Here is a 14,514-nt window from a genome sequence, read left to right as displayed (position 1 = left end):
TAAATAGCAGTTATGCACTGGAGAGTTACATTCAGTTTGTGTAAACACAGCATAAATGTAAAAAGTTTTATAATCTTGAGTGTTTTACAGTTAGTATATCAAACTGTATCTTGAGGAATCATTCTATTGTCTCAGTTAAATTTTGGAAATGCACTCTATATGGTTTTAAATATAAAATTTAACAATTACGGACCTACCACTTATTTTTTAATCTATACTTATTAGCTATATTTATATAGCTAATATAAATTTACTAGTGTAAGTTTATACTAATACTAATATAAACTAGTATTAACTAGTTTATTACTAAACTATTAGGTTTATACTAATACTAATAATAAACTAGTATTAACTAGTTTATTACTAAACTGTTAGGTTTATATTGGTACTAATATAAAACTTACCAGTGTAATGCATATAAGAAAGTTTTAGAGCATGAATGTCAAAAGACTTGGAGAAATATTTGTGATTGTTACCTTTCTAATTTTCAGTTGTCTAGAAGAATCATTTTATTTAATTCAGTTAATTCTTTTCTATGTGAAAATTGCTAATTCAGGTATTACAGGGGAGGCATAGTCTTTACTGTCTGAGAGCTTAGAATATGGTGTTTGAATATTTGGGGTGAGTGAATCTAAGAGAAGTATAAAAATAATTTTATTATGGTGAGTATTTTAAAAGAAGTATTAATGATGTGCTATGAAGGTTCAAAAGAGACCCCCTGGTCTCTTTTTGAAGAGATTTGAAGAACCTGAACAAGTTTCTTGAAATAGGGTTGGGTGGGGTATAAGAATAGGTATAATTTTGAAAAGTAGAGTTGGAGTGAGTGGGAAAAAAAGTGGGATAAAAAAGATTTAATATTTGAGCCTGTAGCTTTAAAACCCTAAAAGATTTGTTCTTAGCTACTTCACATGGCCAACTTTTTAGTTTTAATTATTATTGCTGAAAGTGATGTGATGAGATGGACTTGAATAATTTAAACTCTATTGAAAATAAACCTGAATAATTTGACTGTATTTTAAATATAAATTTTGTGGTTAATTTACTGCTCTAGCATGCAACTGATCAGTTTATTGAATTTTTACTGAAATATTTACATAGGTGAATATCTTATAAAAGCAGTATGTAGGACTGTTTGAAACATACCTCTAATTCATTTTTGTTAAGGTAAATAAATTTGAATTATTTAATATTTATAGAATTTGCAGATGTTTATAGACATTCAGTCCAGTGTTTTTCCTGCTTCCTACTCCTTTGTTAGAGATCTCATTTATATTTTACAGCTAGAAGATTGAAAAAAAAAAAGAAACATATAATGTCAATTTGGTAGTAGCAGATATGCTAAATGTCACAGGTAGGAACATAACTATGCCAGTTGGTTTAAGTTCTTCCGGGCCCATAAACATGAGGGAAAATTCTAAACTATTCTGGAAGATGGGGAAATTTAATCTACCACAAAATAAGATTAAGATTTCTTTTTAAATTGATTTTTAGTGACAGAGAAAGCCGGGGGGGAGAGGGGGAGAGACAGACGGACAGACAGAGAAACATTGATTTGTATTCCACTTAGTTATGCGTTCATTGGTTGCTTCTTGTATGTGTCTTGACCGGAGATCAAACCCACAAACTACGCACAAACTTCGGATATTGGGATAACGCTTTAACCAACTGAACTACCTGGCCAAGGCCAAAAAAGTTATTTTTGTACTATTCAGCAAAATCAATTTACATTTTCACTTTTTATTAGGAAGATACATTTCAGGTCTCTCTTCAGTGATAGCACTTTATTGTATTAGAGATACCATTTTGTCCAGAGGTAATTTAACAGCTTTATTAACATATAACTAACATACCATGTAAAATGCTTATTTAAAGTTTACAATTCAGTGTTTTTTTTAGAGTTATCCAGTTTGACCACCATCTAGTTTTCATACATTTTCATTAACCCCCAAAGAAACTCTGTACCCATTAGCTGTCACTTTCCATTTCCCTCCCTGCAAACCATGCAGCATTATACAACCACTATTCTACTTTTTGTTTTCATAGATTTGCCTATTCTGGATATTTCACATAAGTAGAATAACATAGTATATGATCCTTTGTGACTGTCTCTTTCACTTAGTATATGTTTTCAAGGTTCATCAATGTAGTATGTGTCAGTATTTTATTCCTTTTTATTGCCCAAAAATTATTCCATGTATGAGTACACCAAATTTTATTTATCACCACCTGATAAACAGAGTTACTTCCACAGATATTTTCTCTGTTGCACAAATTGTCCTTTCTGAGATTTGTTTATTGTTTTTCTAACTTCAAGCTAACACAATTTGAGAAATAAAACTTGCCCTTTTAATGGATTCACGGCAAAGGAAAACCCTTCATACTACATCTTTTTGAGGATATTATTCTTTGATACTTGGAAAGAGATTAGGAAGTATGAATGAACAAACTGGAGAGGTATAGTGTAATGTCAACTATTTTATTATAGTATTCCTGAAACTATATGTTTGGATCTTGTTCTCTCTTTCTGGTGTTCCCTTTCTTCAGCTTTCAAGATCTCACCACATTTGAATTCCTTGAAGCACCCCTTTTGTAGTGTATTGTTGGCTCCACTGTCTACTCAAATGGTCTGTAAATCTAAATTATCTCTTTCTCAGTTACAGATTACATGCTGTAACTTTCTCTTTCCTTCCTGCCTTTTAAAATTTTTTTTCGATGAATCTGTTTTAAACAGCAAGCAAGACCATATTTCTAGATGGTAGCATGTAGCCTGAGGCATATATGTAAAGTAAAGAAAGAACATTGTTGACCTACTTTTGGACTGATGCTTACCTTGAGTGTGATGTGGGTATGTATATGTGTATATATATATATTTTTTAATACCTGTGGGTTATTCATACACCTGCCATCCATATCCTGCTTACTCTTATTTCAGAGTCCAGATTCCTAGTTCTTGAAATTGTGCAGGATTTCCTTCCCTTACTTATCAGAGATCACATTTACTGAGTTCGTGGTTCATAGTTTGGTGTAAATAGAAAAATTCTTATTAAACTAACATGGTAAGCTTATCAGTTTGAGGAGTATTTTATATGTCAAAAGTTCAGTCATTTTACTAAATTACTGACTGATAGAATTTAAAGTGTTTTAGTAAAGTGAGTAACTTTGGGCAATGTGGAAGATTTTTGAGCATTAGTCATTAAAATTTAGCACATATGGTCTAAGTAAATGCCAGAAGAAATAAAAGAAATATGCTGTGAAAATTCAGAAGATAAATTATTTACAGTTTGGGAGAGTAGAAAAGATGTTATGTGTAGTTTTAGCACTAAAGATAGGATTTTGGGGGCTATTTGGTAATTGGAAAGGTGCAAGCATTTAGGGTTGGGGGGCATAGTTAGTATTCTAGTTTGACCAAAATGTAAGCTGTGTATTACTGGTTACACATAGTGGATTGAACGCACAACTTCATTTCTGCACCTCTTTAAAATTCACTGAAATGACTTTAGTACAGGAATAAAAAGATATAAATCCACAAAGACAAAGAATGCAAAAGAACCCCTTGGCAATGGCCAAGGACACACCTGATTAGTGGTGTTGCTCTTATATCAGTCAGGGGCAAAGCAGTTGTACAGTCTTTAGTTCATCCTAGCTTGTTGCCTGTGTTGGTGGCCAGAGCTGGTTCATGCCTGGGGCACATAAAATTTAAAAAAAAATTAATTAAATGCAAAAGAGACAAATCAAAAGAGAGAAATTAACAGAATTTTGGAATATGGAAAGCAGATAGATGAGGGGTAATTGGTTTATTAAAGTGTAGATAGTAGAAACAGGAATACCTGCAAAAGAGGAAGCCAAGAAGAAACATGTCACCTCATGGAATTCTGGCAAGTCTCAGAACTAGAAGCATCATAGGCTCGAAAAGATGGGATAAAGGATGGAACTAAAGAGAAAGGAATGTGTTGTATTTCTTATAAGCCATCACTTAATACTCTGAAGAAACGTTTGGTGTTGGAAAAGAGATGTGTTGACTGGTAATACTCTGTACTAGCAACTAAACACTCCCTAAGATCCATTCAGTTGGTCAGTTGAAGACTAACAGGACAGAACAGAAAAAGTGGGAAATAGATTGTTGCTCTAAACGTAGAGAAGAAAGAAGAAAATGCTGTAGCATTTTGGCAGTCCTTAATTTCCTGTGGTAAATCTTTTCTCCTCCTAAATGGCAAAACCCTCTCAGTTTTAACCCTGGACTTTCTCTTCTGCTATCAGAATCTACTTTGAATAAAGTGCTTGTGCTTGCAGGGCAGGGTGAGTCTCCTCTGTAATTGTGTGTTGTAAGACTATAATCTTGTTAAAGCAGTTCTAGGCTTATTGATCATGATAAGGGCCGCAGATTAACTTGCTCCCTTTGTGGATGTGTCTAATTAATATGGGAAATTACTGTTTTCTTCCTGCCTTTCTACCTTGTTTTCCTCTCTGCTCCATACTGAACACACACACACACACACACACTCTCTCTCTCTCTCTCTCTGCTTTTTTTTTTTTTTTAATCTGGAGGAAGGACTAAAACTAAACTGTCTTTACTAGAAATTGTAATTCTTTTACTGATTTCTGCAGAAGAGGGCTGAATTAAGACCAGACTTAATCTTCTGGTAATTAACCGATTCAAACAAGTATTTATTGACATTCTCCTATGTCCTAGATATTGCACTAAGCATTAGGGATTTTTAAAAAAGCCAAATTTCTGTTTTCAAGGAGATTACAGGAACATTTTACGGGGTAGTTTGACAAGTAAATACATATATGGTATTACTTACTAATAAGGAGAATACTGAAGGAAAAGCAGATCTATGGGGGTAAAAAAATCATTTTGGAGATACTAAATTTGAGATGTCTTTTAAGTTACCCAAGAGGAGATGATATATGAGATAGGGAATTCATGGGTCCGAGAATATAAATTTGAGGTCAGTAGTATGGATGGTAATGACACTAGAAACTGAGCTTTTCCCAGCAAAAGTGTAGACCTCTTTCCTTGTCCCCTGTCCAAAGCCTTTCCCCTTTGAATTTCTTTTTGCCAAATTTGGATACCTGCTCTTTTCTTTCTGCTCCTCCTCCTCTCCTCTTTTTCCCCAGCCTATCTCTTTTTTTATCCTCACTTGACATGCTTATTGATTTTAGAGAGGGAGAAGGGCGGGGCGGGGGGCGGGGAGAGGGAGAGAAACACTGATGTGAGAAAAAAACATTGATCAGATGCCTCTCATATGTGTCCTGAATGGGGACCAAACCTGCAACCCAGGCATGTACCCTGAACAGGAATCAAACCTATGACCCTTTGATTTATGGGAAGACACTGCAACCAACTGAGCCACACTGGCCTATGCCAGGTTATCTCAATTTTAAATATTATGTTGGAACAGAACTTTCTCCTTTGTTCAGTTTTTCAGATTCTGGTAAAGTACAACCCATTTTCACTATACCCTCACCCAAACTCCCATGCCTCATAATTTCCAATCTATTACGAGTTCAGGATGGCATTTGCTCTGGTTTCTCCACTAGAAGCCTCCACTTTCTGGAAATCCTGTAGATAAAGGAAGAACAACTTTCTTCCTGTATTGGATGACCTCCCTATGGATATTTGAACTTAAGAACCCAGAGAACTCTATCCTTGGTCTATAAATATTGGAAACCATGGCTTTGTAGAGTGAGAGGAGGAATAATGAGGCATCCAGCAATGTCTAAAAATGACAGTCTTCGCAAGAAAGTTGAGTTTATTTGGGGAATATAAATTTAATTTAATATTATAATAGTTAATTATATTGACAATTATTTAAACAAGAAAAATACCATTTCCATAGATGGAGAAAAAATATTCAATACATTAAACTGTTCTTAAAATAAAAATTACAGGTAACAAGATATAGTAAGGGACACCCTTAATCTGATTATGAATATCTATAAAACAAAGATGAAGAAAATCAGTTTTCAGTTGGAAAAAGAAGGTATGAGTTTGTTTTCTTCATGCAGTCTGTGACTCTAAATTCTATGTCCTCTCATGGGTTTTTCTTTTTAAGAACTTATTATTTATAATTACTTATTTTTTCACTTTTACAAAATTATAATTGGCATACAATATTATATTAGTTTCAGTGTACAACATAGTGATTTGACATTTATGGATCTTCTGGGTATTCAAAGAAAATGAAAACATCAAATCAAAAGAGATACGCACCCCTGTGTAATTACTTAATTATACGTAACATGCATCAGCACTTTGGCTGTGAATAACACAAACCTTGTCATACTGTGATTTAAGAGTAACAGATGTATCTTTCTTATATAATAGTCCAGTGATGGTATCAAAGAACTATGGATAATGTAAGGGAACTAAGGTTCTTTTCTTTTTCTACTCCACCATTCTTATTTTTATTTTTGGGTCTTCAGTAAGATTGCTTTACCTCCAAGTATCACATTCAGGTTGTAGGTAGGAAAAAGAAGTCCATGAAGGAAAGGATGTGGTGTCTCAGAGAAAGTAAAACTTTCCTAGAAATTCTTAACAGACTGGCAGTGTATCTCACTGGCTATTGCTAGCATGTGAACTGTGTCCTGTGGACACACTTAGCTGAAAAATGGAGATTTATTTAGTTGGCTAACCTGCTGCCTTGAACAAAATTGAAGTTCAGTTAGTAATGAAGAAGGGGAAAGTGGATATTATTTTGACACATTGCAGTGACTACAGTTAAGAAATACTTAAGTATCCTTTTGTTATAGGAAAGGTGGAACTGCAGTTTCTATGAGGAATGTCTGACTCTTGTTAGTTTTTTGTAGGACAGCAGAATTGGGTACATATGAAAATGTGGTTTTCAGCTGTGGCTGGTGTGACTTAGTGGATTGAGTGCTGGCCTGTGAAGTGATAGGTCACTGGTTTGATTCGCTGTTAGGACACATGCCTGGGGTTGCAGGCCAGGTCCCCAGTTAGGGGCATGTGAAAGGCAACCAACCTTTGTTTCTCTAGCACATGTTTTTCTCCCTCTCTTTCTCTTTCCCTTCTCTCTCTCAAAATAAATAAATAAAATCTTAAAGATATCTTTATTAAAAAAAGAAAATGTGGCTTTTAATATAATAAATATTAATGCATAATGAATAATAAAAATAAAGTACACATAAAATCATATTAAAACCTTATGTTTTTGTCTCAATGGTGGAACTTTAAGTTGAATACCTAGAAGAGCACCTATTATATACAGTGGCTATTCAACAATTATTTTCCTGTGAATGGAAAGACATTTAATTCTGTTCCAGGCACCAGCATTTTAGATCTTTAGGCAGAAAATATCATATAAGCAAGAATAAAAATGACAATTTTATTTCATTTATGATGCCTAAACCTTAGATTTCAGCTAATTTTTTAAAAATTAATTAGAGAGAGAGAGAGGAAGGAAGAGAGAATCAGTTTGTTGTCCCCCTTATTTATGCATTCAGTGGTTGATTCTTTTGTGTGCCCTGATTGCAGATCGAATCAGCAACCTTGGCATATTGGGACAGTGCTCTACCAACTGAGCTACCTGGCCAGAGCTCAGCTAAGTGATTTTTAAATGAGTGATGCCAGGGCCTGTGCATACATACTGAATCCTATCCAATACAATAGATTAGTAGAATCAAGCAGAATGCACTGGGGCTAGATACCTTTTTGGAGTAGAGATGAATGGAAGAAAAGGGACTTGATGAAGTAAAGGAGGAAAGCAATCATTGTATGGCATTATATCCCTTTGCTTCCTATTTTTAAATAATAAATTTTTTTATTATTGGTTTGTATAAAACATTCATATTTTCTAAAAGATTTCACAGATATCTCATTTGAAATACATACTAACCATAGAAATGATCTCAGTTGAATAAATGAGCAAACTGAGTCTCAGAAAGCTCCTTGTCCAGAGGTTCGTGGCCTGTAAATGGTGAAGTTGAGATTAGAACTTTGATTCCTGATTTGTGGTCTAGTTTTTGGGAAATACATGTTGTTTGTCCATAAATTGTCCCATTGGAATGTCTTCTATTTAATTTGGGTATTATTATAAGTGGACATTTACTCTTTTGAAAAGATAATTGTGGATAATATTTGCATTATAAATACATATTTTTTTTAAAATTATTAAATGGTAAACTTACAGTGTTTTCCAGGTCCATTCATGCAGTTGCAAAGGGTAAAATTTTCTCCTTTTTTACAGCCCAGTAGTATTCCAGTGTGTAAATGTACCATTATTGTTTTATCTACTCCGCTACTGATAGACACTCGGGCTGCTTCCAAATCTTGGCGACTGTAAATAACACTGCAATGAACATAGGGGTACTTATATGTTTTCGAATTAGTGGTTCAGGTTTCTTGGGATAAACTCCTAGAAGTAGAATTACTAGGTCTTAAGGCAGGTCCATTTTTAATTTTTTGAGGTAACTCCATACTGCCTTCCACAGTGACTGCGGCAATCTGCATTCCCACCAACAGTTCAAATTCCCCTTTCTCTACATTCTTGCCAGTACTTGTTTGTTGACTTATTAATGACAGCCATTCTGACAAGTGTGAGATGGTATCCCATTGTGGTTATAATTTTCATTTCACTGATGATTATTGACATTGAGCATCTTTTCATATGTCTATTCTTATTTCACATGTCTTTTCAAATAGTCGTCTTTGGAGAATTAACTATTTAGATCCTTCACCCATTTTTAATTGGAATATTCTTAAGCAGGGCAAGCTGAGTCTTTGCTAAGCATGCATGATTCAATTCTGCTTTAACTCTGTTGCTTTGAGTTTTCCATTTTGTGAACCAATGATTTCCTTTTTCCCCTTTTTGCTCTGATTTTGTTTTCTTTCTGTCAGTGCAAACAAACAACATATAAAAGCTTTAACCAATACAAATTTAACATTAATACTATGTTTAAAATACAAAGTTTTGGGCCCCTCCCTTCCTCACAGATGTCATTCATACTATATGCCCCTGCAAGTTTTACGTGCCACTCTCACTGACTTTCTTTTTGGAACACTCCAGGCTTTTTTCTGCATGTAGCGGATGATACCGGTTCCCGCCTCACATCCCTCAGTTAGGCCTTCCGTCAACTGACTTCAGCCATGGGAGACCGCCCTGCCCATGAGCATTAAGTACATTCACATAGTTGTGCGGTCATTACCACCATTACTCTCCAAAACTTTTTCATCTCCCAGCCTGGAACTCTATAGCCATTCAACACTATTAATTCACTCTACCTCCTAGTCACTGGAACCCACCATTTTATATTGTTTCTATGAATTTGACTACTCCAGGCACCATATATATGTGGAATTATACATTATTTGTCCTTTTGTGACTGGCTTATTTTACTTAGTATAATGTCTTCATGGTTTATTCACATACGTAGCATGTGTCAGAATTTCCTTTTTATGGCTGACTAATATTACATTACATGTATATACCACATTTTCTCTTTTATTTATTGGTTGATTGGTTTCAAAGAGAGAGGGAGGAAGAGAGAGAAACGTCAATTTTTTCCTCATTTGTACATTCATTGGTTCATTCTTTTTTTAAAAAAGATTTCATTTATTTATTTTTAGAGAGAGGGGAAGGGAGGGAGGAAGAGAGGGAGAGAAACGTCAGTGTGTGGTTGCCTCTCACATACCCCACTGGGAACCTGGCCCACAACCCAGGCGTGTGCCCTGACTATGAACTGAACCGGCAACCCTTTGGTTCACAGGCCAGCACTCAATCCACTGAGCCAGCCACATCAGCCAGTGCTCATTGGTTCATTCTTGTATGTGCCCTGACTAGAGGTCAAACCCACAACCTTGGAGTATCAGAAGGATGCTATAACCAACTGAACTACTTGACCAGGGCCTATACCACATTATCCATTCATCTCTTGGTGAACACTACCTCCTTGGTAGATCCTCCTTGGTAGAAGGATCTTGGGTTCCTTCTACCATTAAAATATTGTGAATAATGCTGTTGTGAATGTGAGTATACAAATATCTGTACATGTTCCTGCTTTCAAATCTTTTGGGTATATACCAGAAGTAAAATTTGGTGAATCATGCGGTAATTCTATGTTTAATCTTTTGAGGAACTGTCAAACTGGTTTGCACAGTAGCTGCCCCATTTTGTAGTTCCACCAACAGTGCACAAGGGTTCCTTGCAGTTATTCCATGTTCTCTTTAGCACTTTTTTCTTGTTTTTTTTTTTTAAAGTTGTGATGAAAACACACGTAACAAAATTTACCACCTTACCCATTTTTAAATTTACAGTTTAATAGTGTTCACTCTGTTTACAGTATTGTGCTACACTAAAACTCTGTACCCATTAAACAAGAACTCCTCCTCATTTCCTTCTCCTACAATGCCTGGCAACTGCCATTCTACTGTGTGTTTTTGAGTTTGACTGCTTTAGATACCTTATATAAGTGAAATCATATAGTGTTTGTCATTTTGTGACTGAATTATTTCACTTAGCCTAATGGCTTCAAGATAACTTTCATACAACTCCATGTTGTATGAAATAGCATGTGGCAGGACTTCCTTTTTTTATGACCGAATAATATCCTATTCCAAGTATATACCACATTTTCTTTAGTCATTCATCCATTAATGAACATTTGGATTGATTCCATCTTTTGGCTATTGTGAATAAAGCTACAGTAAGCATGGGTCTGCAAATATCTCTTCAAGAACATGTTTTCAGTTCTTTTGGATGTATATCCAGACATGGTGTTGCTGGATCATATGGCGATTCCATTTTAAATTTTTTTGTGCAACATCTAGTGTTTTCCAGAAGCACCATTTTACATTCCCACCAGCAGTGCCCAAGGGTTCCAATTTCTGCACGTCCTGACCAACACTTGTTATTTCCTGTTTTTTTAATAGTGTTTTTCTGTTTTTTAGCGGGTGTGAGGTGCTATCTTGTGGTTTGATTTGCGTTTCTCTAGTGATTAACAATGTTGCATCTTTGCATGTGTTTATTAGCAATTTTTATATTATCTTTGGAGAACTGTCAACTCAGGTCCTTTGCCCATTTTAAAAATGATTTGTTTTTATTTGTTGTTGAATTATAGGAGTTCTTTACATATTCTGAATAGTAACTTCTTATCAGATACCTGATTTGCCAATATTTTCTCCCATTCTTTAGCTCGCCTTTTCACTTTATTCACTGTAACTTTGATGAGGTTTTAAATTTTTATGTAGTCCAATTTTGTCTGTTTTATTTTTGTTGCCTATGTATTTATGTATTTGATTTTATATCCAAGAAATCATTATCAAATCCAGTTCATGAAGCTTTGTTCTAAAGTTTTTTATAAAAGTTTTTTATAGTTTTAGCTCTTCATTATATTTAGGTCTTTAATCCATTTTGAGATAATTTTTGTATGTGATACAAGGTAAAGGCCCAAATTCATTCTTCTGTATATGGGTATCCATTTGTTGAAGAGACTGCCCTTTGCCATTTAATGTTCTTGGTATCCTAATCTTGAAAAAAATGACCCACATATGCAAAGGTTTATTTTGGGCTCTCTTTTATTCCACTGGTTTAAATGTCTGTGTTTATGCTAGTACCACAGTTTTGATTACTGCAGCTTTCTGGTAAGTTTTGAGTGAAATCATGAAGTGTGAGACAATTTGTTACCTTTTTTGGTTTTGGCTATTCAAGAGATTCCATCTAAATTTTAAGATGATCTTCTGCAAAAAGTGCCATTGGGATTTTTTATTAGGGATTGTATTAAATTGCTAGATTCCTTTGAATAGTATTTAACTTAATATTTCATTCTTCCAATCAATGAACACCTGATATATTTCCATTTATTTATGTCATCTTTCTTTCAGCAGTGTTTTGTAGTTTTCAAAGTACAAGTATTTTGTCTCCTTGGTTAAATTAATTCCTAAGTATTTTATTCTTTTCAGTGCTATTTAGTGTAAATGGGATTGATTTCTTAATTTCTTTTTCAGGTTGTTAATTGTGAGTGCATAGGTAGGCAGTGATTTTTGTTTGTTAATTCTGTATCCTGCAGCTTTCCTGAATTCACTTATTATTTTTAACATTTTTCTGTGTGGAACCTTTAGAGTTGTTTTTTTTTTTTTCTTCATATAAGATCATGTTGTTTGTGAGCAGAGATAATTTTACTTCTTCCTTTCTAATTTAGATGCCTTTTATTCCCTTTTCTTGCATAATTCTTCTGGCTAGGACTTCCAGTACTATGCTGAATATAAAAAATAGGAAAGGTTTTTTTGTAGAATTTTTACTGCAAAAAATGATGCATTCTTACATTTTTTATAGTACATGGTAGAATATATGAAATAAAAATATAACATGACTTTAATGATCCACCTCTGTTCCAATTTAAGTTGTGAAGGAGAAAAGACTATTTTCATCAATAGGCAGCATTTTTTACAAAGCTAGTTTGATACCTTTTTTTGAGGTTAACTGAAACTATTGGTTAACCTCAACCAATAGTTAACTGAAACTATTGTCGTTTAGTATATGTACTTGCTTGAAGGGTTTGATGTTATTATTAGTTTCAGTACCTGTAGATTATATCCTCAGTGGATTAGATGGTTACGTTTAAACTGTTTGTGTGTGTGTGTGTGTGTGTGTGTGTGTGTGTGTGAGAGAGAGAGAGAGAGAGAGAGAGAGAGAGAGAGATCAGTTACTTTTGAATTGCCAAAATGTTTTGCAGCCTGGTATATTTTATCATAAATTTTATTATATCCTAGGAGTGTTTTGTATGATATCCTTGTGCTTAATGTTTCAACTTTATTAACTAAAAAAACAGCTGTTTTGTAGCACACTTGGGTGTTTTCACTTGACATACTCTCCTTGATGATTCTTTTTGTACTTGAGATTTTAATGGTTATTCTGGAATATGTAAGGGGGAAATAACCTGATTTCCGAGACTTACTTTAAAAAGCTTCAGCAAAACAAACAAACAATGGAGTGGGGCTATAAATAAAATAAGATTGGTAAATGATGAGAGTTGTTGAAACTCAGTAATGGGGTGCCGTGGTCTCATTATATGCTTTTATCTTCATTTATGAAATTTTTATTAAAAACAAGTTAAAGAAAACCCTCAAAATTTACTGTTAAAATAACATTTATTTAAATTCTATGTTTGGAGGCTGACCTTATTTAAATCAGTATTTGAAAATAATAGGACTTAAAAAATGTTTTTTACTGATGAGAGAGGAAGAAACATCAATTTTTTTGTTCCACTTATTGATGCATTCATTGGTTGATTCTTTTTTTTAATCATCACCCAAGGACCTGCTTATTTATTTTATAGAGAGAGAAAGGGAGAGAGAGGAAGAGAAACATTGGTTGCTTTCTATATATGCCCCAGCCAGGGAGCTCTCATATACACCCCAACTGGGATGAAACTTACAACCCGAGCATGTGCCCTGATGAGGTTCGAACCCACCACTTTGGTATATTGAGGTGATGTTCTAACCAACTAAGCTGTACGTTCAGGACAGGACTTTGTTATGTAATAACAGTACCTTGATGGTAGGACAATCCAATCTGATGATGCCTAAAATAAAGAGGCTATATTTCATTGATTATATTCTCTGTATTTCAGTGAATTTTTCATCTTATTATTTTGAAAAATTTTAAACTATAGAAAAATGGAAAAAAAAAATAGTAACGTGAATAAATACTCTTTACCCATACCTAAATCTACCAATCATAAAAATTGGCCATGTCTGTAGATACCCTCTATAGATGTCCTCACTGATTTTCTGTGTGCCTTGTCTATCAATTTTGAAGAAAGGATATAGAAATATCTATACATATAGATTTGTATGTTTGTTTCATTTTTATTCTTGCTGCGTGTATATTTGACTCTGTTATGTGCAAAAAGCACTTAGGATGTATTATGTATATTGGTTTACTGTGGCTGCTTTAACAAATTAACACAAATTTAGTGGCTTGAACCAACAACAAACTTATTTTCTTATAAGAGCTTAGAAGTCTGAAATGAATGTTATGAAACTAGAATCAGAGTATTAATGTTACTGAACCAGCCAGTGGGGGTCTTAGCACTTCCTGTCAAGCAGGCAAAACTCTGGTGACAGAGTTCGGTGGAAAGGAAAAGGAATCTTTTATTTAATGACCATGCAATTTGAAATAAAAGCAGATTTCTGCCTCATAGCCCATTCCTTCTGAAATATTCAAAGGAAAATGACCCTGCCCCCCTCTGCCAGGCCAGACAACTCCTAGGCTGCACCTAGAATTCTTTTTCCCATATAAAAGTACTCTCCTTGAGAAAATTCAGGCAGCTGCAGCATGCTTCTAGTAATGGTCTGCTCTTGGCATCCTTGGAGTCTGTGTGTGCTGGCTGAAGTCCTACTCCCGACGTGAACACTTCCTTGGCTTCTGCCTGCCAGTCCAGCACTTGCTACCCATCTCTGTCATTGGAGCTGTGCTCCTGGTCAGACAGATATGTGCAGTGCTCGCTCCAGCCACCAGCGTCAGCCTGGCTTTCCACGTGAGGCTGGGGCG

At 34.7% G+C, this 14,514-nt stretch overlaps 1 protein-coding gene and 1 pseudogene across 1 annotated transcript in view; both read left to right on the top strand.

Moving 5' to 3' along the window:
• Positions 1-14,514, top strand: part of COG5 (component of oligomeric golgi complex 5) — a 338,428-nt gene that overhangs the window by 115,939 nt on the left and 207,975 nt on the right. The window lies entirely within an intron of this gene.
• On the top strand, positions 3,550-3,694 carry LOC129063579 (uncharacterized; annotated as a pseudogene).

The sequence above is a fragment of the Pteronotus mesoamericanus genome, unplaced genomic scaffold (genome assembly GCF_021234165.1).
Source record: "Pteronotus mesoamericanus isolate MK-2021 breed Mesoamerican mustached bat unplaced genomic scaffold, CSHL_Meso_final scaffold_85, whole genome shotgun sequence".
Lineage (NCBI taxonomy): Eukaryota > Metazoa > Chordata > Mammalia > Chiroptera > Mormoopidae > Pteronotus > Pteronotus mesoamericanus.
This window is presented reverse-complemented; position numbering and strand designations above follow the sequence as displayed.